At 36.6% G+C, this 15652-nt stretch overlaps 1 non-coding gene across 1 annotated transcript; it reads left to right on the top strand.

Annotated features, from left to right (window-relative positions):
- The first annotated feature begins 9724 nt into the window (after positions 1–9724).
- Positions 9725–9835, top strand: LOC148692371 (small nucleolar RNA R71). The gene has a single exon (XR_015954565.1). It is a non-coding gene; the product is annotated as a small nucleolar RNA R71 (small nucleolar RNA).
- Positions 9836–15652: the final 5817 nt, after the last annotated feature.

Here is a 15652-nt window from a genome sequence, read left to right as displayed (position 1 = left end):
CATTCTCAGACACCACTACCTTCTCATGTGGTCCATACTTCCTTTTGTAGCTGTTTAACTCCTTGAAGAACTTCCCATATGCCGGCATGTTCCTGATAGGAGCATATTTATGCGACTTAAATGGCTTGTTCTCGTACATTTACGTTATGTTTCTTTAGTTATTTTAGTTCTTTATGCTTCTTTTGTGTGTTTTCAGGTTCTAAGGGCAAAGTATGCAAAAGGATGCCTTTTGGAGCCTTTTGGAGCAAATTAGAGATTGGAATGGATATCATATGCTTGGAGCCAAAAGGATGGACGAAATTAAAGACTTGAAGTAGGAAAGTTAAATCCTAAAAAGACCTCATGTTTGAGCATCATTGAAAACTCCTACGCATTTTAGAACACAAAAACAACATTCCTAGCAACCTTAGGACATTGTCGTGTGTTTCCTTGTGTCTCCCTTCCTTGCCATGCAAGGAAGGGCTTTGTTCCCTATTTTAAATACTTAAACACTACCACTTATCATTCACCACATATCATTCACCACTTATCATATCATACATTCATTTATCACTTATCATAATCATTCACTCACCACTTATCATATCATACATTCATTTATCACTTATCATAATCATTCACTTATCACTTAACATATCATACACTTATCACTTATCACTCATAATCACCTACAACATCCACCTACTTCACCTACAACATCCACCTACTTGTCCTACAACATCCACCTACTTCACCTACAACATCCACCTACTTCACCTACAAATGACATAGCCATATGTTCCCTCCACTACTCCTATAAATACCCTTGCATTCATTCATTCAAAAAAACATCTCATTCACAACACAACACCCCTCAAACACTTCCATTATTCCCTAGCCGTGAGCTTCCCATCTTCCCCTTAGAATCCAAACCGTGAGTCCCCCTTCCACCATTCCTCATCCATTTCCATAATTCCCCAAGCCTCACCTTAGACCTTGTGCTACAACAATGAGGAAGATAAGAGGGCCTAAACGTTCATACAATTCAAGTTTGAGTTGTTGGAATGTTTAGGTGTTTCTTTGATTTCAAAGTTTAAATTCAATTCTCTTTGTTTTGTACGTATGAGGAATGGAAGAGAAGAGTGCCTAAACGTTCATACAATTCAAGTTTGAGTTGTTGGAATGTTTAGGTGTTTCTTTGATTTCAAAGTTATGAGGAACTAAACCCCCTTTTGCTAGGGGGTGATTCAAAATACATGTTTATGCTTGCAATATGAATTGATTACTTTTGGTTGGAATTTCATAAATTGTGGATTCAATTTGTTTAACCATTTGAATGAATATGACGCTAGAATATAAGTGAGTTTCACCTAATAGTTACGAACTTATATTCACAAGTAGTGGAGGTTGCTTATAAACAATCGCGTTAAACGAATTCTTGGCATAAGTTTCATGCGTATTCCATAGTAACGAATGCCTCGTCGATGTTTATGATTTCCGTTGAACTTAATGATCTTTGTTGAATGTCTCTATCATGCGTATTCCATAGTTAGGGACTTTGATTAAGAATAATTTGGTTGTAATGCGTATTCCATTCAATCCAACGAATCTAGGGAAATCTGAAAGTTAATTTAAGCGGACCTAATTAACTTGGAGCATTGAGTTTCATAATTTATCGAAAGACCAATTGAGAATCAATATTGTATGCAAGTGTAACATGTGTGGAGAAGAACCCCTTAGCTATTCCATCATCCATATTTTCATCACATTCATCTTTACTATCTGTTTTAAATTATAATCTGTCCGTTTAATTTAATCTCGTCCAACCACAATCACCCCCCCTATTTTGTTAAGTCTTATTCATTTGATTTGTCTTATTTTATGTTTTTAAGTCAGTTTCCAAGAGATTAACAATCCCTCCTAATCCCCGGTCCAGAACGATCCCTACTTGCACCTATACTACAATTTGACAAAAAGAGGGTTTAATTTGTGCGCGTATAAAACTCGCATCATACGCGCACAAATTAAACCCTCTTTTTGTCAAATTGTAGTATAGGTGCAAGTAGGGATCGTTCTGGACCGGGGATTAGGAGGGATTGTTAATCTCTTGGAAACTGACTTAAAAACGTAAAAACAATATAAAACACTAAACTAGACTCAAAGAATTCAAAAATACTTTAAAACATAAACTAAACAGATTCTAACAAGTTCAAAAGACTCAAAACTCTTAAAAACACAAACTAAATTGATTTCTAACTAATTTGACATTAAAGTAAAGGGGGATTTAGGTTTTGACAAAATTAAACTAAATGAACAAATTGCAATTAAAACAGAATGTAAATATGAATGTGAATAAAATATGGATGATGGAATAGCCAAGGGGTTCTTCTCCACACATGTTACACTTGCATACAAGATTGATTCTCAGTTGGTCTTTCGATAAATTATGAAACTCAACGCCCCGGGTTAATTAGGTCCGCTTAAATTAACCGTCAAGTTTTCCTTAAGTTAATGAATTGGATGGGTTAGCGCAACGCAATTCACCACATTCTCCAAAAGTCCTTTACGTGAACAGCACAATAAAGATACAATCAAAGATCATTAAGCATTATGAAAACTATAAGTGTTGACGAGGCATTCGTTACTATGATGAGCATGAAACTCGTGCCAAGAATTCATTTAACGCGATTGTTTATAAGCAACCTCCACTACTTGTGAATATAATTTCATAACGATTAGGTGAAATTCACTTATATTCTAGCGTCATATTTATGCATGAAAATTAAGCGCGCATTCTTAATAAACATTCATAAATAAGTTATCAAACAAACGGTTAAACAAATTGAATCCACAACTTATGAAATTCCAACGAAAGTTAATCAATTCATATTGCAAATATAAACATAGTTTCGAATCACCCCCTAGCTAAAGGGGGTTTAGTTCCTCATAACTTTGAAATCAAAGAAACACCTAAACATTCCAACAACTCAAACTTGAATTGTATGAACGTTTAGGCACTCTTCTCTTCCATTCCTCATACGTACAAAACAAAGAGAATTGAATTTAAACTTTGAAATCAAAGAAACACCTAAACATTCCAACAACTCAAACTTGAATTGTATGAACGTTTAGGCCCTCTTATCTTCCTCGTTGTTGTAGCACAAGGTCTAAGGTGAGGCTTGGGGAATTATGGAAATGGATGAGGAATGGTGGAAGGGGGACTCACGGTTTGGATTCTAAGGGGAAGATGGGAAGCTCACGGCTAGGGAATAATGGAAGTGTTTGAGGGGTGTTGTGTTGTGAATGAGATGTTTTTTTGAATGAATGAATGCAAGGGTATTTATAGGAGTAGTGGAGGGAACATATGGCTATGTCATTTGTAGGTGAAGTAGGTGGATGTTGTAGGTGAAGTAGGTGGATGTTGTAGGACAAGTAGGTGGATGTTGTAGGTGAAGTAGGTGGATGTTGTAGGTGATTATGAGTGATAAGTGATAAGTGTATGATATGTTAAGTGATAAGTGAATGATTATGATAAGTGATAAATGAATGTATGATATGATAAGTGGTGAGTGAATGATTATGATAAGTGATAAATGAATGTATGATATGATAAGTGGTGAATGATATGTGGTGAATGATAAGTGGTAGTGTTTAAGTATTTAAAATAGGGAACAAAGCCCTTCCTTGCATGGCAAGTGATAGGAGCATATTTATGCGACTTAAATGGCTTGTTCTCGTACATTTACGTTATGTTTCTTTAGTTATTTTAGTTCTTTATGCTTCTTTTGTGTGTTTTCAGGTTCTAAGGGCAAAGTATGCAAAAGGATGCCTTTTGGAGCCTTTTGGAGCAAATTAGAGATTGGAATGGATATCATATGCTTGGAGCCAAAAGGATGGACGAAATTGAAGACTTGAAGTAGGAAAGTTAAATCCTAAAAAGACCTCATGTTTGAGCATCATTGAAAACTCCTACGCATTTTAGAACACAAAAACAACATTCCTAGCAACCTTAGGACATTGTCGTGTGTTTCCTTGTGTCTCCCTTCCTTGCCATGCAAGGAAGGGCTTTGTTCCCTATTTTAAATACTTAAACACTACCACTTATCATTCACCACATATCATTCACCACTTATCATATCATACATTCATTTATCACTTATCATAATCATTCACTTATCACTTAACATATCATACACTTATCACTTATCACTCATAATCATCTACACATTTCAACCATTTAAACACATGTACTTCACCTACAACATCCACCTACTTCACCTACAACATCCACCTATTTCACCTACAACATCCACCTACTTCACCTACAACATCCACCTACTTCACCTACAAATGACATAGCCATATGTTCCCTCCACTACTCCTATAAATACCCTTGCATTCATTCATTCAAAAACATCTCATTCACAACACAACACCCCTCAAACACTTCCATTATTCCCTAGCCGTGAGCTTCCCATCTTTCCCTTAGAATCCAAACCATGAGTCCCCCTTCCACCATTCCTCATCCATTTCCATAATTCCCCAAACCTCACCTTAGACCTTGTGCTACAACAACGAGGAAGATAAGAGGGCCTAAACGTTCATACAATTCAAGTGTGAGTTGTTGGAATGTTTAGGTGTTTCTTTGATTTCAAAGTTTAAATTTAATTCTCTTTGTTTTGTACGTATGAGGAATGGAAGAGAAGAGTGCCTAAACATTCATACAATTCAAGTTTGAGTTGTTGGAATGTTTAGGTGTTTCTTTGATTTCAAAGTTATGAGGAACTAAACGCCCTTTAGCTAGGGGGTGATTCGAAACTATGTTTATATTTGCAATATGAATTGATTAACTTTCGTTGGAATTTCATAAGTTGTGGATTCAATTTGTTTAACCGTTTGTTTGATAACTTATTTATGAATGTTTATTAAGAATGCGCGCTTAATTTTCATGCATAAATATGAAGCTAGAATATAAGTGAATTTCACCTAATCGTTATGAACTTATATTCACAAGTAGTGGAGGTTGCTTATAAACAATCGCGTTAAATGAATTCTTGGCACGAGTTTCATGCTCATCATAGTAACGAATGCCTCGTCAACACTTATAGTTTTCATAATGCTTAATGATCTTTGATTGTATCTTTATTGTGCTGTTCACGTAAAGGACTTTTGGAGAATGTGGTGAATTGCGTTGCGCTAACCCATCCAATTCATTAACTTAAGGAAAACTTGACGGTTAATTTAAGCGGACCTAATTAACCCGGGGCGTTGAGTTTCATAATTTATCGAAAGACCAACTGAGAATCAATCTTGTATGCAAGTGTAACATGTGTGGAGAAGAACCCCTTGGCTATTCCATCATCCATATTTTATTCACATTCATATTTACATTCTGTTTTAATTGCAATTTGTTCATTTAGTTTAATTTTGTCAAAACCTAAATCCCCCTTTACTTTAATGTCAAATTAGTTAGAAATCAATTTAGTTTGTGTTTTTAAGAGTTTTGAGTCTTTTGAACTTGTTAGAATCTGTTTAGTTTATGTTTTAAAGTATTTTTGAATTCTTTGAGTCTAGTTTAGTGTTTTATATTGTTTTTACGTTTTTAAGTCAGTTTCCAAGAGATTAACAATCTGATAGGAGCATATTCATGCGACTTAAATGGCTTGTTCTCGTGCATTTACGTTATGTTTCTCTAGTTATTTTAGTCCTTTATGCTTCTTTTGTGTGTTTTCAGGTTCTAAGGGCAAGGTATGCAAAAGGATGCCTTTTGGAGCCTTTTGGAGCAAATTAGAGATTGGAATGGATATCATATGCTTGGAGCCAAGAGGATGGACGAAATTAAAGACTTGAAGTAGGAAAGTTAAATCCTAAAAGACCTCATGTTTAAGCATCATTGAAGACTCCTACGCATTTTAGAACACAAAAACAACATTCCTTGCAACCTTAGGACATTGTCGTGTGTTTCCTTGTGTCTCCCTTCCTTGCCATGCAAGGAAGGGCTTTGTTCCCTATTTTAAACACTTAAAGCATTCATTTATCATATCATTCACTTATTATAAGCATTCACTTATCATATCATTCACTTATCAAACCATTCACTTATCACTTCCATTCACTTATCACTTATCACTTCCATTCACTTATCACTCACCACATATCATTCATTTATCACTTAACATATCATTCATTTATCACTTAACATATCATACACTTATCATAATCATTCACTTATACACTTATCATAATCATTCACTTATTCTTTCATCATTCAACCACCAATTCAACACATGCATTTCAAACCTTTCAACACCCTTTAATCATCTCCCTTTAAGTTATGATTTTATTTCCTAACCCTACATGCATTATTTATTAGCATCTTCACATGCATTCACACACACTTCACACAAACAAACAACTCAAAACCGTGAGCTCCCATTCCCTTATGCCATTTTCAGATTTCCACCCACTAACCTAGTCATCAACACATGCATTCCCTTCACATTCACCCACATGCACTCCCACTCTTTAATCATATGCACTCCCATCATAATTCCACCACCAATTCAGCCACAAAACATTATCATTGCACCACATTCAACCACTCCACATCCTTCACCAAGAAACCATTCAACACACACATGCATCCTGAAATTCTTTGTCATGCAATCACATGCATTTCCCTTGACATTTTCAGCCATCACACTTCATCATTACACCACCATTCACTCTTTAACCCACACACACTTCACACAAACAACATTCACATGCATTCACATGCATTTCCAACACAAAACACACTCAAAACCGTGGCCACCTTTGCATTTCAGGATTCCCATTTGCATTTTCAGATTTCCAGCTTTCCCTTTTATTTTCCAGCTTTCATTCTTCATCATTGCAGCCATTCCACATGCAATTCTCCATCATTCCTCCACACAAACACCTTAAACAAATAGCCATATACATCTCCACTCCTCCTATAAATACCCTTGCATTCCCATCATTCAAAATATCTCATTTCATACACAACACACCACAAACACATCCCTTTCTCTCTTAGCCGTGAGTTTCTCTCCATTTTCTGCACCATTTTCTCCACCACTCCTCACCTATTTCCATAATTCCCCACTCCATTCCACACTTCCATCCCCCCAAACCAACTATCTTTAGACCTTGTGCTACAACGAAGAGGAAGAGAAGAGGGCCTAAACGTTCATACAATTCAAGTTTGAGTTGTTGGAATGTTTAGGTGTTTCTTTGATTTCAATGTTTAATTTTAATTCTCTTTGTTTTGTATGAGGAACTAAACCCCCCCCCCTAGCTAGGGGGGTGATTCGAAATATATGTTTATGCTTGCAATATGATTTGATTACTTTTAATTACGTTTCATAAGTTGTGAATTCAATTTGTTTAACTATTTGATTGATATCCTATTTATGTATGTTTATTGAGAATGAACGCTTAATTTTCATGCATGAATATGACGCTAGAATATAAGTGAGTTTCATGTAATAGTTATGAACTTATATTCACAAGTAGTGGAGGTTGCTTATAAACAATCGCGTTAAACAAATTCTTGGCATAAGTTTCATGCAATCATAGTAACGAATGCCTCGTCAACACTTATAGTTTTCATGATGCTTAATGATTCTTGCTTGTTTCTCTATTATGCAATTCATGTAGGGAACTTGTGAGGAATGCTTTGGGTTGTCGTATGCAATCATCCAATTCATTAACTTAAGGAAAACTTGACGGTTAATTTAAGCGGACCTAATTAACCCGGGGTGTTGAGAATTCATGGTTTCTTGAAATGCAATTGGAAATCATTTTATTATGCAAGTGTAACATGTATGGAGATGAACCCCTTAGCTAGCCATACCATCCATTCATTTCCGTCAATTTCATATTTACAATTTGTTTTCTTTACAATCTATCCATTTTAGTTTAAATTCGTCCAAAATCAATCCCCCCATATTTCGTTTAAGGCTTAGTCTTAATCTTTTTTATTTTTAGTTTTGAATTCTTCGAGTTTAGTATAGCATTTTAGTTTGTGTTTTTAAAAGCATTTTGAGTCTTTTGATTTGTTTTAGTGTTTTAAAGTTTAGTTTTACATTCTTTGAGTCTAGTTTAGTGTTTTATATTATGTTTTTACGTTTTTAAGTCAAATCCAAGTGATTAACAATCCCTCCTAATCCCCGGTCCAGAACGATCCCTACTTATACTTATACTACAATTGTCAAAAAGAGGGTTTAATTTGTGTGCGTATAAATCTCGCACCACAATCCCTCCTAATCCCCGGTCCAGAACGATCCCTACTTGCACCTATACTACAATTTGACAAAAAAGAGGGTTTAGTTTGTGTGCGTATAAATATCGCATCAGCAAGGAAGGGAGACACAAGGAAACACACGACAATGTCCTAAGGTTGCTAGGAATGTTGTTTTTGTGTTCTAAAATGCGTAGGAGTTTTCAATGATGCTCAAACATGAGGTCTTTTTAGGATTTAACTTTCCTACTTCAAGTCTTCAATTTCGTCCATCCTTTTGGCTCCAAGCATATGATATCCATTCCAATCTCTAATTTGCTCCAAAAGGCTCCAAAAGGCATCCTTTTGCATACTTTGCCCTTAGAACCTGAAAACACACAAAAGAAGCATAAAGAACTAAAATAACTAAAGAAACATAACGTAAATGTACGAGAACAAGCCATTTAAGTCGCATAAATATGCTCCTATCAGTTCCTAATGACATCAAGCAAAGGTAAGTTAACATTCACTTTGCTTAGTATATCAAAAATTTCTTTGAATGACTTATCCTGCTTGCTCTTGGCAAGTCTTCCAGGGAATGGTATTGGTGGAGTGTATGGTTTCTCGGCCTTGTGAAGATTTGGTGCTTCTAGTGAGGAAGTGGCATGGCTTGGTTCCTCAATTGATTTCTCATTGTCTCCTTGAGTGACACCTGCATTCACATGATCATATTCATTAGTAACTTCATTGCCAACTCTATTATCAATAACCTTACCACTTCTAAGTGTAGTGATTGCTTTGGCTTGCTCTTGGTTCCTTTGGAGTATCACGGGTTGGCTTGGAAACTTCCCAACCTCTCTTTGGTTCAAGGCATCTGCAATCTGCCCCAATTGTGTCTCCATTTTGGTTAGGGCTGCTGAATGTTGTTGGAGAGTGCTATTTGTGGAATGTTGGAATTGCAAAGTGTTTTGGGCTAACAACTTAACCGTATCCTCAAGGGTAGTGGCAGGTTTTGGTTGGAAAGTTTGGAATTGATTGTTGTTCTTCCATGAAAGGTTGGGATGATCTCTCTAACTCGGGTTATATGTATTGGAATACATATCATTCCTTGGTCTTTGATTGTAAGAATTCATGAGGTTCACTTGCTCTTGAACATACTCGGGATAAGCCTCCCTAGATGGACATTGATGAGTAGGGTGGTTTGGTAAGTTGCAAATGGCACACACTTCATTTGCTTTTGGCACCATGTTGAGCACGGATTCAAGCTTCCTTTCTAGGTTAGCTACCTGCAACAAAAGCTCATGATTAGAACTTGTTTCATAGACTCCAATTTTCTTACCCCTTAAATCTTTGTGTTGAGCATTAGACCCCAACATCTCATAAATGTTATATGACTCTTGAGCATTCTTTTTCTTCAATGCTCCACCTGCTGCATTATCAACAGTTGATTGACAAGTTTGGGTTAGTCCATCATAGAAAATTTGCATTTGTAAGTGAAAAGGTAACCCATGGTGTGGACATTGTATCAAGAGGCCTTTAAAACGCTCCCAACACTCATTGAAAGGTTCTCCATCATCTTGTTTGAAGTTGAAGATTTGTCCCCTTAATGTGGCTGTCTTTTGAGTGGAAAAGAACTTCTCCAAGAACTTCTTAGCCACGGCATCCCATGTAGTGAGGGAACCTGGTGTTAGAGTCATCAACCAACTCTTGGCCTTATCTTTCAAGGTGTAAGGAAACACTCTCATCCTCAAATTTGCTTCACTTACTCCCTGCAAAGGTAAACCACTCACAACATTGTAAAACTCTTTAATATGAGCTAAAGGGTCTTCATTAGGTAAGCCATAAAATGAAGGAAACATATGGAAATGTGAAGATTTGAGATCATAGTTTCTAGCTTCTGTGGGCAGCAAGATGCATGAAGGTGAATTTGGTATGATTGGTTGAGCAAAGTCCTCCAAAGCTCGAAGCTCATCTTCATTGCCCGCCATCTCCTCTTCTCCTTCCCAATTAAATTGCTCAGATTCTTTACTTGTTGAACTAGGTGAATTCCCTTCTTCTTCCTCACGGATAATGGATGAACTTGATGGCACAAAGTTGTCCAAGGTGTGGCCCTTCAACCGTTCAATTCTTTGGCCTAACTCAACAAGTCTATTTGACATATACTACCTGAAATAAAATACACAAGTGTGAATGAAAATCAACTAGCAAACAACAATGAAATGAATAAAAATAAACTTAAAAACGTTTGAAAGGACTCAAGGGACTCACAACAGATTCACAAGACTCAAAACAAGCTAAAAACTCTCAAAACTGCCTAAAAACACAAACTGGGCAGTTTTGACACTAAACTCAATTTTGGACGAAAATTAGGTTTGAGCTTGACTCAAAATGCTTCAAAACACAAGATAAGACAGATTCTAAGCCTAAAACTTAACAAAATATGGGGAGAAATTGTATTTGGACGAAATGCAATTAAATGGACAGATTATAACGAAAGCAGATTGTAAAGCAAATTGATGTAAAACAATGGATAATGGAATGGCTAAGGGATTCTTTTCCACACATAAAATGTATGCAACTTAAATCAACTTCCAGTTATCAATTTGACAAGTTATGAACCTTGACACTAATCAAAATAGCAAACAAGCAAACAAGCAATTACAAGGGACTGAAATCAGTCCCCGGCAACGGCGCCATTTTTGTTGATGTATATTTCCTTCCTAATGCTAGAATATATTTAGTATAATGGCACAAGCAAGGGTGTCGAATCCACAGGGACTAATTGGACCTATGTAATCACTTGTTTTGCAAGAACTTCTATGAAATGAATCAAACTAATCAAATGAAGCAGATTTGTTGTTGTTACTTGAAAGCATAAAGAAATGAAGTAAACACAAGTAAATGAATCAATAACTAACACAATGAGATGGTTCCAAAGGAAATGAAACTAGGGATTCGGTTTCACCATTGCTCAACTAAGTCCATGTTTGTTAAGCTAGTTTGTACTCATTCATCTACCTATTTCTTGAGTTTGTTTCACTTGGACATGATCAACCATATGATGTGTGGATTTGATCAAATGTCTCTAATCATGAACCAAGTTGTGATGTGCAACTTTGGTTCATAATCAAGAGTATGTAATGCACAAGAAACTTTCATAAAACCAAAGGGAATAACTCGGCAGGATGTGTGCTAAACACTCCCTTCATTCATTCACATATCTACCAAGATTATGCATGATGTGTGTCTTAATCTTGGCTACACAACTTAGTGATTAATTCAAATGATGATCAAACATTAAAATCAACACACTAAGTCACCATTAAATCAGAGAATGAAACAAGAAATAGATGGACAAACTGAGTATTCTAACTTAATTACATGGCAAACTTTGCAAGGTTACATCGAATCCCTAGAGGAGGATTAGTTACACTTCATGTTTACAAAGATTTGACATAAAAATAAATAACATGAGTGAACATGGAATTAAGAAGAATAAACCCTTGAAGCAAAACTGATTTTGAAGTCCTTGAGGAGTGGCCTTCGGGGTTGGTTCTCCAAGTATGATGCAACTGAATTAGATCCACTTGGTATGTTTTCTGCAAAGGGGAGAGCAAATGGGCAGAGAATGGACAGAGAATAGGGTGAAATGGAGCGGCTATGGGTGAATAAAAATGGAATGAATGCCAAGGACAGTTTCTGTGTAAAGGAGAGAATGTCAAATGCAATGGTATGGAGAGGGAGAATGAGTGAGGATGATGGATGGAAGTGGAGCAAGAATCGTGTGTGTAATCCAATAATATCCGAGAGAAGAATGAGTGAGTCACCCTTAGTTAATTTCTGAATGTGGCTAATGATGGAAAACAATCAAAATGCATGTGAAAGCTGACATGATCCATGTGAAAGGAATGCTGAAAAGGGGATGAATGTGCACGGTATGGGCATGAAGGAGTAGGAAATGCATGAAAATGGTTGGATGAGTGGATTTCTGGCGTGATACCTGCAAAGCATGGACATGATCTGCATCTAGGTGGTTTATTTAATCCAAGATACATGTGCAATGTCTGCCACAAGGGTGTAGACAATCTGAAACTGGTTAGAATAATCTGGAATTGGGTATGGGAGTGCACGGGATGAATCATGAAGGAATTGGAAATGCAAAGGTGATTTGTTTCGGTGGTGGAAGTGCATAAGGGAGCTGGAAATGGCATGGAATGTTTAATTGAGATGCATGTGGATTTCTGCAAAGATGAAATGGAGAAAGGTGATGGAATGCACGGTCAGGTTGTGAACATGCATGTGAATGCATGTTTTGATGTTTTAGAAGTGCATAATCTGACTTGGAACCACATGGGATTTTCATGACATGATTGTGTTTCTTGGTGGAAATATGGCTGAATGTTTTAGTTAATGGGAATGGGTGTTCTTGGTGCAAAATGGAGTTGGACAAGGCAAGGGATTACACGGCACAAGTTATGTGGAATAACAAGGTGTCCGCATGTTTTTGCCTTGTTTAGAACCACCCAATGTGACTCCAATGCACCACTTTCCTAATCACATCTTCTCTTAAAGTCCCTCCGTCATATTAGTCTTAGATTCCTCATATTTGGACTTCAAATTAATTCCCAAGAACCCTCTCCACGTTTGGAATAATGCTCAGCTATCAAAAGGAATGGTTTTTACTTCATTTGCCTTCCCTTTGATCCAAATACACACTTGACTGCACACTAACACCAAATAATGTAAAATGCAACTAGTTCAATCCAAAAACATCACAAAGACGCCAAATAAGGAATATATAAATGCATGCAAAAAGAGACTTATCACCTTGCACTTTGGATCATTCAACAACCTGAGACACAAGCATAGTGAGATTAGCTAATTGAGGTTGAATTTCAGAAATTGCACTTACCTCATTCACTTGTTGTTGCCGTGGGGTGTCTCTTTGTTCAACACCTTCGTATTGTTGTGCATTCAAGGCTTGATTTGCAATTAAGAACTTGGTGGCCATCGGTGTTTTGTCAACCAAAGCACCCCCTGCCGAGGCATCTAGCATTTGTCTTTCAATTGAAAGGAGTCCTTCATAGAAATATTGAATTAAAAGTTTTTCCTTCATTTGATGTTGAGGGCATGATGCAACTAAAGTCTTGAAATGTTCATAATATGCTGGAAAAGACTCCCCTTGGTTTTGTTGAATGCCACTAATTTTCTTCCTCAAAAGAATCACTCTTGAAGTTGGGAAGAATTTCTCTAAGAATGCCCGCTTCATGCTTTCCCAAGAAGTGACATTGTCATTCATGGTTTATAGAAATAATAACTGGAAATCGATTTGTATGCATATGTTTAATGTGTGGAGAAGAATCCTCTAGCTAGTCTTTCACCTATATCTCGTAAAAGACCTAATTCGTTTGCTGCAATTTACTTTATTTTTGTTAAAATTCGTCCAAAAATCTCCCTCAGTTCTTATTTTGTGTTAGTCTAGCTTAGTTTTCAGTTTTTAAGTTTAATTTATGTTGATTAGCATCCCTTCTAATCCCTGGAATATAATGATCCCTACTTACTCGTACTATGATTGCATAATTAAAGGGTTTATTAGTTTCTACCACATTAGTTGATGGCCCTAACGCAGGGCTAATGTATCAATATGTGTGTGCCACCAGAGATTTACCAATCAATTCCATTACTATTCTTCCGTCATCATTACCAAACCTTTCAAGTTAGGAAATCAAAAATAGTTTTGATTCCTTGGTAGTACCCATTAAAATACCATCTATCAAAATTTCTATAAAGTTTTACTTTCGTCAAAATCTCTGAAAATGTCTCAAACGAGAATGTGGTGCTAAAGTGGCAGCAATTGACAGAAGAACATCTGGGAACAGTCACTTTGGTCCCAATACTAATCTTTCAAACATAGTAATAATTCCGGATCTTCATGAGGAAGATTGTACTCCGATAAACCCCATTCCGAGTAGATTATTAGCAAATTCCTTTTCCCAACCTTAGAACACTTTGACCAACACTAATTCCGAAAATTTCTTTTGATGTTGTACTTGTCATTACTATGAGTATAGGCATTAGAGTACAAGTTGTTTTGCCTACGGTTAGCAGAAATCTCTGGAGCCGTAAGTAAATTTCCCTTAAAATCAACGAAACCTAATCACTAGGACCAATTTCTTACCAACCATCTGAAACCATCCACCCAAGCAGGCTCTAACCTGTAATCAACCTACAGTGGTGCTGTTTATCAATGATACTGTCCAATATCCAGGAACTGTTAATCAATATTCAAGTGGTATGATTTTTGATACCAGACACATGCTAGTATCTGGAGTGATACATTTGTGCCAAAACATCGATTCATAGTTTCAGTGTAACAAACAATACTAAAATATCATAAATGCGTTAATTAGCAATGCAATTGTTAGACTGATTAACAGTGACTACTTGAGTCGAAGAAATTAAATTGCGGAAACTTAGGAACAAGGCTGTTAGGAGGACAATAAACTTATAGTTGTGTTGACCCTATCACTCACCTAGATAACCAAAACATGCCTAACTAGTCACAACTCACAAGTACGAATTTAGGACACCTTCGTTAGGACTTTGTTTGATCTGGGTACCATTCAATTCATTGAATCATCTTTCACTATTCAAATATTTCAATAACTTAGTATCCTAGTCGGGTAAGTTTTGGGAATCCTAATGCCATAAGGCAAAATTTGTCTTGTCCAATGCAAATACGATGGATGCTAATGATGCCAGTTAATCCATTTTGTTGGATATCTTGGACTTCCATGTCATCGAATATATGAATTGACTACATCGTAATTATCCCTTTGGTGAAGCATTGACCGAAACTTGTCATTTTTCGATTACTAGTCATCCATATGGTCACTTCCGTAAGCGAATGTTAGAAACTGCAGTATGAGTTATTTTTCCCGCCGTAAAGGTGAAATGAATATTGAGGAAGTCGTGTGGCCTATCGATGTGTGTTGTGGAGAAAAAAGGTAGTATGGTACTATTTGAGGACGTTGATAGGAGCATATTTAGGCGACTTACTTAGCTTGTTTTCGTGCATTTATATTGTTAATTCATAGTTGTTTTACTAGTTTAAGCCATTTTCGTGTGTTTTTAGGTTCATATGGCTAAGGAAGCAAAAGGATGCATTTTGGGGCCTTTTGGAGCACTTTTGGGCTAAGGATGGATAGCTTATGCTTGGAGCCAAAGTGTTGGACGAAATTGAAGGCCTTGTATGCACTCTAGGACATAAAACAAAGGGCCTAGCCCATTCTAATACCTTGCCATGCATCCAACACACCATTCACCCTAGAAACCATTCCATTCACCACAAATCAATCACACAACACACCATCACAAACACAACCTTTGTGTCGTGCATCCCCTTCCATTTTCTGCAGTTTTTCTCCTCCA

Source organism: Pyrus communis, chromosome 12 (assembly GCF_041283825.1).
Source record: "Pyrus communis isolate YQ-2024b chromosome 12, ASM4128382v1, whole genome shotgun sequence".
Classification (NCBI taxonomy): Eukaryota; Viridiplantae; Streptophyta; class Magnoliopsida; order Rosales; family Rosaceae; genus Pyrus; species Pyrus communis.
This window is presented reverse-complemented; position numbering and strand designations above follow the sequence as displayed.